Genomic DNA, 11,048 nt, shown 5'->3' with positions numbered 1-11,048 from the left:
ATGAAGTTCAACCATGCCAAGTGTAAGGTCCTACACCTGGGTCGGAGCAATCCCAGGCACAGCTACAGATTGGGCAAAGAAGAGATTCAGAGCAGCCCTGCAGAGAAGGACTTGGGGGTGCTGGTCGATGAGAAAAAGAACATGAGCCAACTTCAGTGTGCGCTCGCAGCCCAGAAAGCCAACCGTATCCTGGGCTGCATCAAAAGGAGCGTGACCAACAGGTCGAAGGAGGTGATCCTGCCCCTCTACTCTGCTCTTGTGAGACCTCACCTGGAGTATTGTGTGCAGTTCTGGTGTCCTCAACATAAAAAGGACGTGGAACTGCTGGAACAAGTCCAGAGGAGGGCCACGAGGATGATCAGGGGACTGGAGCACCTCCCATATGAAGACAGGCTGAGAAAGTTGGGGCTGTTCAGCCTGGAGAAGAGAAGGCTGCATGGGGACCTCCTAGCAGCCTTCCAGTATCTGAAGGGGGCCTATAGGGATGCTGTGGAAGGACTCTTCGTCAGGGACTGTAGTGACAGGACAAGGGGTAATGGGTTAAAACTTAAACAGGGGAAGTTTAGATTGGATATAAGGAGGAAATTCTTTCCTGTTAGGGTGGTGAGGCACTGGAATGGGTTGCCCAGGGAGGTTGTGAGTGCTCCATCCCTGGCGGTGTTCAAGGCCAGGTTGGATGAAGCCTTGTGTGGGATGGTTTAGTGTGAGGTGTCCCTGTCCATGGCAGGGGGGTTGGAACTAGATGATCTTGAGGTCCTTTCCAACCCTAACTATTCTATGATTCTATTCTATGATTATGACAAGAGAAGACCAAGATCTTTTGATGGGAAAATGCCCCTTCCTGACTTTTTACAACCATATAAAATAAATGGCCATATATTTCCTAGGCTTTGTATATCTTTAACAGAAATAAAAAACTATAAAATCTGCGGGGATTTTTTTTAGTATAAGTTCATAATCTTTTCATATATCACCTGCTTCTAATACCAGAACCATCTTCTGTTTTATCTTGAAACTGATTCTTCCAAAGACAGCTTCTTAATAATCAATATTACAAACCACATAAAAAACATGCTAATAACCATGATAGACAGGTCAACCACTCTTGTGTCTCAAAGATAAAAAATAGTAGTGTTCAGTTTCATTCCTATATGTATATGGGAGATAGGCATCAAAGCAGCACAAATGGGATCATACTGTTGTCTTAGAGATGTGGAAAAATACCTGGAATTTAATGCAAAACTCATGAAAACACACAAATTTGGAAGTTTCTGTGTGTCAAAGAGGAGGGGGACAGCAATTCATGTTTCATAAATAAAGCATTTTTTACAGAGATGACTTAATTCTTTGATAGAATATGTTTAGCAGATACAATTCCAGAAATACAATTCTTCATTTTACATTAACAGCAGCTGATTATATATCATTAGCTTTAATTATAGATGTGAAGGGTTTCTTGATTTCAGGATTGATGATACAAAGTCACGACCACTCTTAACTCCAAAGTGGAACTGCAAGTGTATATTATGAAATTACTCAGCTTCTCCAGAACTAATGGTTTTGCAGTTTGCATGTTATTTAGATACAGCCTTTGAAAATCAGCATCATAAGAAAAGTTGTTCATGAGGCTTTTTAAAAATAAATCCTAGCATACAGTGATTACAATTTCCATTGATTTCCATGAAAGAAATACTAACTACTCTTTGAGATGTAGAAAATGTGAAGAAGCAGGAATGGAGTAGTATAGTGGAAGATGCAGAAGTGTTAACACTTTAAATTCTAATAGCTCCCTCATCATAACCACGGTTTATTATCTAAATGTATAATAAAATCTAAAAAAAACCTTGTTGTGTGTGTTATATGTCTGAAAAATATTTTGGAGAACATTTTTGTTGCCAGGTCAATGTGTGTCTATTAAGATATTAAGTTTCACATGCATTCATAGGTCTACACAGTTGACTGGCAAAACATGTGCAGTATGCCTCGGATTTTAGCTGAAAAACTGCAGGCCTGTTATCTTAACATGAAATTGCTCCCAGGCTACAGATTTGTACACCAGGTTTAATCCACAAGCTAATTAAAATTACTGATTTGGAAACCTTCCGAGAAAAAATTGAAAAAAAAGTGGAAGCAACAAGTCAAATCCGCCACTGCTTTTGGGCAGCAATAATCGCACTGTTACCTTAGGTAACAGTGTTTCTGCATATCAGAAGTACTTGAATTGAGATGTCTCAAATGCACATGATCTTCATGGCCATTATTCCCTGTGAGATGTTTTCAAATTGGCACATTAATCTACAACATGGTTTGCTTAAAATAAGAATAAAAACTTTCTTATTTTAACTGTAAAATATTTTACCAGCAACTATGTACATGAGCCATTTGAAAGAATCCTATATTTTTTCAGCTGTTTATAACAGCACTTTACTGCTAATAATATCACAACAATATTGCCAGCTAGGTCTGAAAGCCAGACCTCTTGCACAGCAAGCATTCTGCTTGATTATGTAAAATTAGTTTTCTTGCCAATAGGTACTATATGAAAGATTCCAAAATGATTTTGTTGTCAATTAGAAGTGATGAAACATCTGGTTTCTTGCATCAACTGGGTCTTTTTTTAAGAAGAATTTTGGTTTATTTTTTTCTTTTAAGAGCTGAAGGAGAAAATACATAATCTGATGTTTCAATATAAAAAAAAAAAAAAAAAAAAGAAAGAAAGAAAAAAAGCATAAAACCAACAATGTGACAATTTTCATAAAGACTGGTGAAAAACATTCCCCAAAGCTTTGGTATGTGTAGACAGGGGAGACATTTTAAAAAACAGTAACAATAATAATGAAAAACCACTAAAAAACAACCCCCACAAAACCAACCAACCAACCAAATAACCCTAAACACAAACAGCAAGCTTTGCTTATTTGACAGCATACACGTTTTGTAAAGCAAAACATACAAAGTAAGTCTCTGTACCTTTGGTGCAAAGAGAACCTGTAATGCACAGCACTGGAAGACTCACCTTCCTGGAGTACTTTTGAAAAAGCACAGACAACAGCATTGTTCACATGCATAAACTTTTCAGATATAGGTAGTCATTACACATTTTGAGTTACATCATTATCTATTTCAAAATATATCCAGGAAGGATCTAGCTGCATTATTGAGAAATAAATCTTTCTCTATGTAGATTTCATTGCTGTTTTCTTATGGTAGAAATCTGAGCAAGTTGTAAATTATTCTGAAATGTAATTCCTTTTTTCTTTTTTTTCTGGTGATAAACGGTAGTTACACAAGTAGCATTATCTTGCAGTAGCTATGAAAAGGATGTTATATAATTTAGAATTATTTTGTTTTTATTTTCACTCTAGAGATGCTTCAGATCTTTCACTCTTAGCTATCTGCTCTGCACCTGGTGAAATTGATAAGAAGCACTGTTGGGCAGGCAGATAAGTACGTGCTTCATGAAAACAGAGCAAAAGCACATTAGAATTTAAAAAAATGCTTGTCTTTTAATACATTAAAAAGTTAATCCATGACCATCCTTTAGGTTCTTATATGATTTAACATTACATTTAAGTAAATTCTTAAATTGTAACACTAGATTTGCAAAAAATTCTTTTATGTCCACAAAACCAGGCTTTGATCACTGCAAAATTAGGTAAAACCTAAATAATCTCAAAGATTTAACTGAATCAGAATTTATCCCATAGGATTTATTAGAAATTGGAAAAACCATCCATAAATCCCTTGTTTTGGCTGTTGCTTTAGAGGAGAAGATAAGAAATATAAAAATAGGTAAGAACAGTATTAATGAAGAAAAAAAAATCACAAATTTTCCAATTTTTTATGTTTCAAATTATGAATTCTGATTAACTTTGTTATAGCTGTGAAAGCCATGTATAGTCTTACTTCTTATAAAAAAATATTCAACTTCTTTGAACTCTTTAAATTCAGTATTTAATCTGCATGATAATTCCTTTCTTCTTTCCCATTCTACTTCGTTCATTTGTTCGTTTTCTGAACTTTAGCTATGCAATGTACCAATATCAATTTGAACTGCCTTCAGATTCTCCACACCCTTAGGTGTCAAGGCAATGAAACAATACTTTGAAGAGGAAATGCTGCCAGTGGGACAAAGAGACAACCATGGATGAGCCCAGGTGACTCCCAAAATTTCAGGCATCAAAGGGCAAAGTAGAAGGAAAGTCTGAGCTCAGAGTAGTCTGAAGGCTTAATTTTAAGAGACAAGGGGAGTATCACAGAAAAAGCAGCTGTTACAGGTGGAATTACTTGTGACTGAAATGGAGGTATGCTTGTTGACTTTGTATTTAGAATATGAGGTCAGCTACATACAGCTTAATGTATTCTGCCAGCAGCTTTGAAGAGACTTAGGCTCAGAGGTGCTATCTTAAACCACGTCTGTTCCATTAAAAAAACACAGAAATCTTGATAAGTATTTGCTTTCCTGTTGCAGATCATATTTATTAGACCACCCCAAATTTGTATAGTCAAGATGCCTTTAATCATCAGGAAAAGGAGGGAGGAAAGAATGAAAAGAGAAGGAGGGAACTAAACCAGCACTAAGCAAAATCATTGCCTGATTCCAGGGTGTGTCGACAGCAATAAACATCTTACATGCATTTCTATGGAACAAGCTGTTTGTTTGTTTTTTCTCAATAAGGTGCACATGGAAGGCACAAAGAGCACTGAACTTTAGGGGATCTTTACTGTTTAACTCAGTCTACAAGACTACATGCATATCTTGACATTCATTGTGCTTTACATAAACTAACCCAAACCCTGTTTCTATCTTTTTGTGTCAATGTAGTAAATGTTTAGGGATTTTTCGTATTTAGTCTTCCCCCTCCATGCCAAAACATAAACATTTATTTATTTTTGTACAGGAAAGACTCATTCAGTTGGGAAGTAGACAAAGAGGCCTTTTTAAGAAAGTGCTTTTCAATCCAAATGCTCAATCATACATTATATAATTAATATAGATTATATCATATATTGCATTATATTTTATATCATATTATTAAATAATTTAATAAGCATACTTTTTCAAAGTTCTGCATACATGTTTTATCTGTGCATAAAATGAGTTCTAGAAACTTCTAATATTTCTACCAAACACCAGAGTCTCACAGAAAATATTTAACATATGATTTTTTTTTCTTTTCTTCTCTCATGACACATAGCAAACATAAATTAAATCCCTGTAGCACTCTTTTGTTTTTCCTTAATACTTTTATTCTAGGTTAACTTGGGAGGGGAACAAAACAAAAGGATGAAACCTCACTTGGAGTATTGTGTACAGTTAATGGTGTCAACATAAAAAGAACATGGAAGTGTTGGAACAAGTCCAGAGGAGGGCCACGAGGATGATCAGGGGGCTGGAGCACCTCCTGTATGAAGATAGGCTGAGAAAGTTGGGGCTGTTCAGCCTGGAGAAGAGAAGGCTGCGTGGGGACCTCATAGGAACCTTCCAGTATCTGAAGGGGGTCTTTAGGGATGCTGGGGAGGGAGTCTTCATTAGGGACTGTAGTGACAGGGCAAGGGGTAACAGGTTAAAACTTAAACAGGGGAAGTTTAGATTGGATATAAGGAGGAAGTTCTTTACTGTGAGGGTGGTGAGGCACTGGAACAGGTTGCCCAAGGAAGCTGTGAATGCACCATCCCTGGTGGTGTTCAAGACTGGGTTGAACAGAGCCTTGGTTGACATGGTTTAGTGTGAGGTGTCCCTACCCATGGCAGGGAGATTGGAACTAGATGTTCTTAAGGTCCATTCCAACCCTAACTGTTCTGATTATATAATAGGAGAAGGACTTCTCCTTTGCTCTTTCGTGCATAAATTCTTATCAATCTTTCATGCTTTAATCCTCTGTGGGCTAAACCAACAATGTTAAATTCTGTTAAATTCAACAGAATTTTGAGGTATTTGGGGGACAAGGGGGTTGGTGTTGAGGTTTTTTTGGTAGTTGCTATTGAATTGGTTTTCTGATAGTGTGCTCAATCACATTATGGACACACAAGCTGATTTTTCATTAGTCAGCATTAATAAAATTCCTGTTGCATTAATTGACCTGTGGGCAATGATTTCAGTCTGCAATAAAATATCTATAAATTTGTCCACCACCTGGAAGTCAGAAAAGTGTCATTTCCAGGTGACAATTATGTTTTGCAGTGTTGTTTACTGCATTTTGCAATGCGTGTATTCATACCCATTCAATTCAAGCTAGGTACCTTTGTCTTTAATTCATAGCATTAAAGAGAGTCTCACAGCAAAATCTCTAGCTAGATTTAAAAAAGCACATATTTATACTGTGTGTTTTGAAAATCCAACTATATTAAGACTAAGCAGGTAGGCATGTCATTTTGAATTTCAATACTTTCATTAAAATGCAAAATAAAACTGGAATAAAATTACACTAACCAAGTGACAAGCTAAAATATGTAGTGTTACATTGCAAAGCAAGTATGCCTGTCATATCTGGCAGAGGGGTCTTGGCATCCATTCTGCTTTCATCTGCATTTCTCATCCCATCATCAATGAAGCTTACAACAGCCTCTGAAATTGTTGAGTAGAAACATTTGTAAATCTGAATTCATAGGTAAACTGCATCCAAAATCTTTACAAATTTGAAAACCTGTATAAAACTTTTATATATATACTTTGTTACCTGGATACAGCTAGACATATATTTGAGAAATTGTGTTAGAAAATGAATGTTACAATGTCAAACTGGTGCTAGAACCATATTATTAGACAAAGGAGAAATGTGTCCATGGTCCAAACTGTAATGGAGCCTGACCACGTGATATAAAACTGAAGTTTATTGAAGCACTAGGAAAGATGAGCAATAATGCCCTCATGGTGACGACTCACTCAACCACCAGTATCAATCACAAGATCATAAGCAACACCATGGCTCCAGTGGGCTGCCAAGGACACATGGTGACCAGGTCTTATCACAACAGCCGATTATGCAAATGCCTTTTGTACATGGATAAGAGTTGTGCAGCCCCTTGGCTCCACCGATGGTAATGCGTTTGAAGAGCAGCACACCCTACAGGAATAATGTCGGCAGCATCCTGCCTAGGCTGATCATGTCGGGCAGGAGGAAGGCTGCTGGCAGTCTGAGTATGCTGCCTATACTGGTCAAGGGGTAGTTGTCAGGAGGTTCTGCATGTCTCCCAATTCACTATTTCCAGAGAATATAATTTTTTCAAAAGGCAAACTCTGAAACCACCAAATATATAAAAAAAATACTACACTATCCCAGCCCACAGTATGAACTGATACTAACTGAATGGTCAAGATGGTTTCATATGGCACAGAATCCTCTGTTACAGTTATGTATAGAAACATTACTGCCATAATTTGGCAAAGGACTTAGGTGTATATCCTGTATCAAACTGTGAGAGGTTTTCGAACTCTGAGAATTTATGTTTGTAAATATGCCACCTGCTTAAATGCTCTGCTGAGCAGGGTTCTACAAAAAACAAAAAAGCCCAAGAAAAACCAGTTCCCATAGCAGTAAAACAAACTGGTCTAGAATTTTCATGAAAGATCCTCAGCAGTTGATAACCAGGATCTTAATGCCCACTACGTGGTAAAACACACCCTACTCATTGGCTATCACTTCTGCATACATTGTTTGTAAAATACAATGTATTTTATTAAAGCCTGCAATCTCCTTATGCATCTTTTAGAAATCTTTTTGCAATGATTGAATTTCCTTATATCCTTCATCCTTTAGTCAGTATCTGGTGTTCAGTCTGCCTTTTGTTTTCTTATCAATGAAAAGATAATAAGAATACAATATGGTAAAACCTTAAGTTTCTTGGATGACCCTCACGTGTTTAAGAGCAAACCCTTACAAAAGTAAAGGAAACCACTCAGATGACCATTGATCTTTTGCCAGGACAGTTATATTGAAGCTTCTGTATCTCAGTTATACAGCTTGATCTTTAATAACATTTAGCTGTGAAGTACTGAGACCTGGCAAAATGCCACTCACAAATTGGTATTGTTCTCTTCTCTCAAGTCAGCACTGTAGGACATTGCTAGTCAACCTTTTCTATCTAAAGCAAATTGAACTGGTGAGTCCCACAGGGTTCAATCCTGTAACTAATTTTGTTCCAACCTCTTTTTTGTCAGTAGCTGTAGATCTGTGGATCTGCAAAACTTCTGAGGTTGTACATCTTTTTGTTTGACCCACACAGTGTTTTCTTTCTTCAGGCTCTTTTCATTCTGGCAGAGGTTGAGGCCTGGATGCTACCCGGTTGGCTGAAGTTCAACCCAGATAAGGTGTCATAGCAAGTAGCGGAGAGAAACACTTTGTTTCACTGGTAGTGTATTAAGCTTCTCAATCACATAAGAGTTTGTGTTCAATTAGTGTCAAAGTACCCCAGTCTTATTAGGGGAGGTTTTGCAGAATCAGCACACCTTCCACATTATTGCTTTGACTCTGTGATCCATTCACCCCTTACTTTTAATGTTTGACTTCCTTTTGCTAGTGGTCTGATTCAACTCCTGGGATTCCTTCAGTGCCTCCAGTGGGGATTCTACCAGGCTTTGTCCAGAGAACCCCTTCTTTTAGTCTGATTTAGCTGGTATGTCTTGTATGAGTTTGGGGAGAGAGAGACAATATTCCACCTGGGTCTGCAGTGTTTGCAGGGTATGCACATGAAATTGAAACTGCTAACCACTCTCTGAAAGACAAAGTTATCCTAAAAAAATTCCAGTCTTGAGCTCCTATCATGATGGGGGTGGTTATCTCATGAGAAAAAAACATCAGAGTGTTAAAAGCCAGACACTCTCTGGAACTGACTTGAAACAGAAGCATATTCACCTATGACCATGTCTATGCCTAGACAGAGATCCAAACAATATGCCTTTGCTCTGGCTTTCTGCTGATGGTGGGTTGTAGTATGCCAGGCATTTAGTCAAGTGCTCACTTCTTTCAGTACTCTCTCATTCTTTAAAGTTTTATATACTTTATGAAGTGCATACAAGGTGAGGCCATGGAGTCTTGCCTTCTTATTATAAAATATTACTGGCACAATTTCCGACATATAAAAAGGCACCTAACTGCCACATGTAATAAAGAGTACATCTGTTTTCAAGTATAGTATTTTTCAGAAGCTTTAAGACAACTTATAAAAAAGATCAATTGCAATAATTACTTTATTAAGTTATGAATAAACTTCTAACCTTTTTTTAAAGAAAGGATAATCCCATGCTTTCACTTTCGGTAACAGTACTAGTCTTTTTTCTCCTTTATCTTGTTCTCCATGCAGTCACAGAAGAATTAATTCAGCTCACTAAACATCAGCATTCAGTGTGACTTGAGACGTAAAGTGCTCAGATATCTACATGAGACTGGCAGATATGATTGAAGTCTTCTGAGAGATGTATCTGCTTCCTGAAGGCTGAAGGCCAGAATCATTACTATGATATTCAAAAACATATGAAAAAAATTAAAACAACTTGAAAATTAGGCAAATGGAAAACCTTTATCATTTTGATACTATTCCTTTGATTGTTTAATATATTTTAAAGTGGGTTAGTTTTAGTGGTGACGTTAATTAATCCCTGTTATTGAAAAAAGACTGCTTAGTTTTTAATTTGTGTCTTGAAATAAGATTAATCTCTTGTGATTTAGATGTTTACAGTGTAAATTTCAACATCCAAGACAAGTATTTAAGTACAGTCAATGGAGAAAAATGAGCACTTTTTGACTCTTCAGGCTTTTTTAAGCATATTTTTATGATGAAGAGAATCACTCTTTATGTGACATCGAGTCTTTCCGGATTTCTTCCCTAAACTGCCATTCGGTCCTATCAAATGAGTGACCACTGCTGGCGGATCTGCTATGGCAGTTCTGAATGTGAATTTGAAATTCTGACAAATCAGTGAGATTGAGATATTATTCAATGCTGCCCTCGTAATCAGAATAGAGGAGTAAATTTTCTCAAAGGAGAGAAAAAAAATCAAAGGTCTAGAGATCAACGCTACATACTTTCTGCATATATCAACATGTGACCCTTGCTTTTACCTGTGTCCCTTGCGAAATTTCTGACGTTGCCTTTTCATGTTGCCAGGTAATGTGATTTTTATTTTTTTCTTTAACTTCTTTTAACAGAAATTGCTTTCTGAAGAATTCACTAATGGTCTCACCTAAAGGCTTGTCCAGTTTCAAGATGGTGTCTTTTCTTAACCAGTAAAAATACTTTAAATACATTTATGTTGTGTGTTTAAGAGGATGAGATCTCTTGTATAGAAACTAGACAGATCTTTTGCTTTCAGCACTATACCAGAAAGATTCTAATGGTGACGTGGTGACGATGGTTTACAAAGTGCTCATCTTTAATGGTACATAAAGGCAAACTGCTGCAAGTAGGTGAAATTACAATTCAATAAATCTTCCAGGAAAATAAATAAATAAATAAATTGTATTGTCATCTTCATTCAAGTTTATGACTATATTGGCAACAAGATCAAAAGCTGAGAAAGACATACCTCTCTTCCATGCTATCAGGATGAAGAGATCACTGCAAAGATATCAAGACTTGTCAGTTTGATTTGTTTGGGGTTTGTGGGGCTTTTCTTATTTTGTTCTTATTTTGTTGTTTTTTTTTTATTTTATAATCCTCACACAAAATGGCCCCAAAAATCAGAACAAAGCAGAAGAGATTTTTCTCCTGTCCTTTGAGGTGATCCAAAATGTAGATACTAGCCTTCCTGCTTACACAGTCTATCTTCTGAATGGGAGCTAGAGCTCTCTAGAGTCATGTAATATCATTTCAGCACAAAAAAACCTGTTGATTGTTATCCTTCACTACACAGTCTTCAAAGGAGCATGGTTTAGAATAAGCACAAAAGGCTGGACAGCAGTCTAACACAGAGAAACCTTTGCTATCAAATTACAAATTACCAAATACTGCAGATGGAAAGAGATCATAGCAAAGATTGTTGCAATGTCAGAAGTGTGTGCTTTGCTTTTAGTGCTTATTTTTTGTTTTTTGTTGGGGTTTTTTTTTTC

Source organism: Lathamus discolor, chromosome 1 (genome assembly GCF_037157495.1).
Source record: "Lathamus discolor isolate bLatDis1 chromosome 1, bLatDis1.hap1, whole genome shotgun sequence".
In the NCBI taxonomy this organism is placed as follows: Eukaryota; Metazoa; Chordata; class Aves; order Psittaciformes; family Psittacidae; genus Lathamus; species Lathamus discolor.
The sequence above is the reverse complement of the archived record's forward strand: the minus strand, read 5'-3'. Positions refer to the sequence as shown.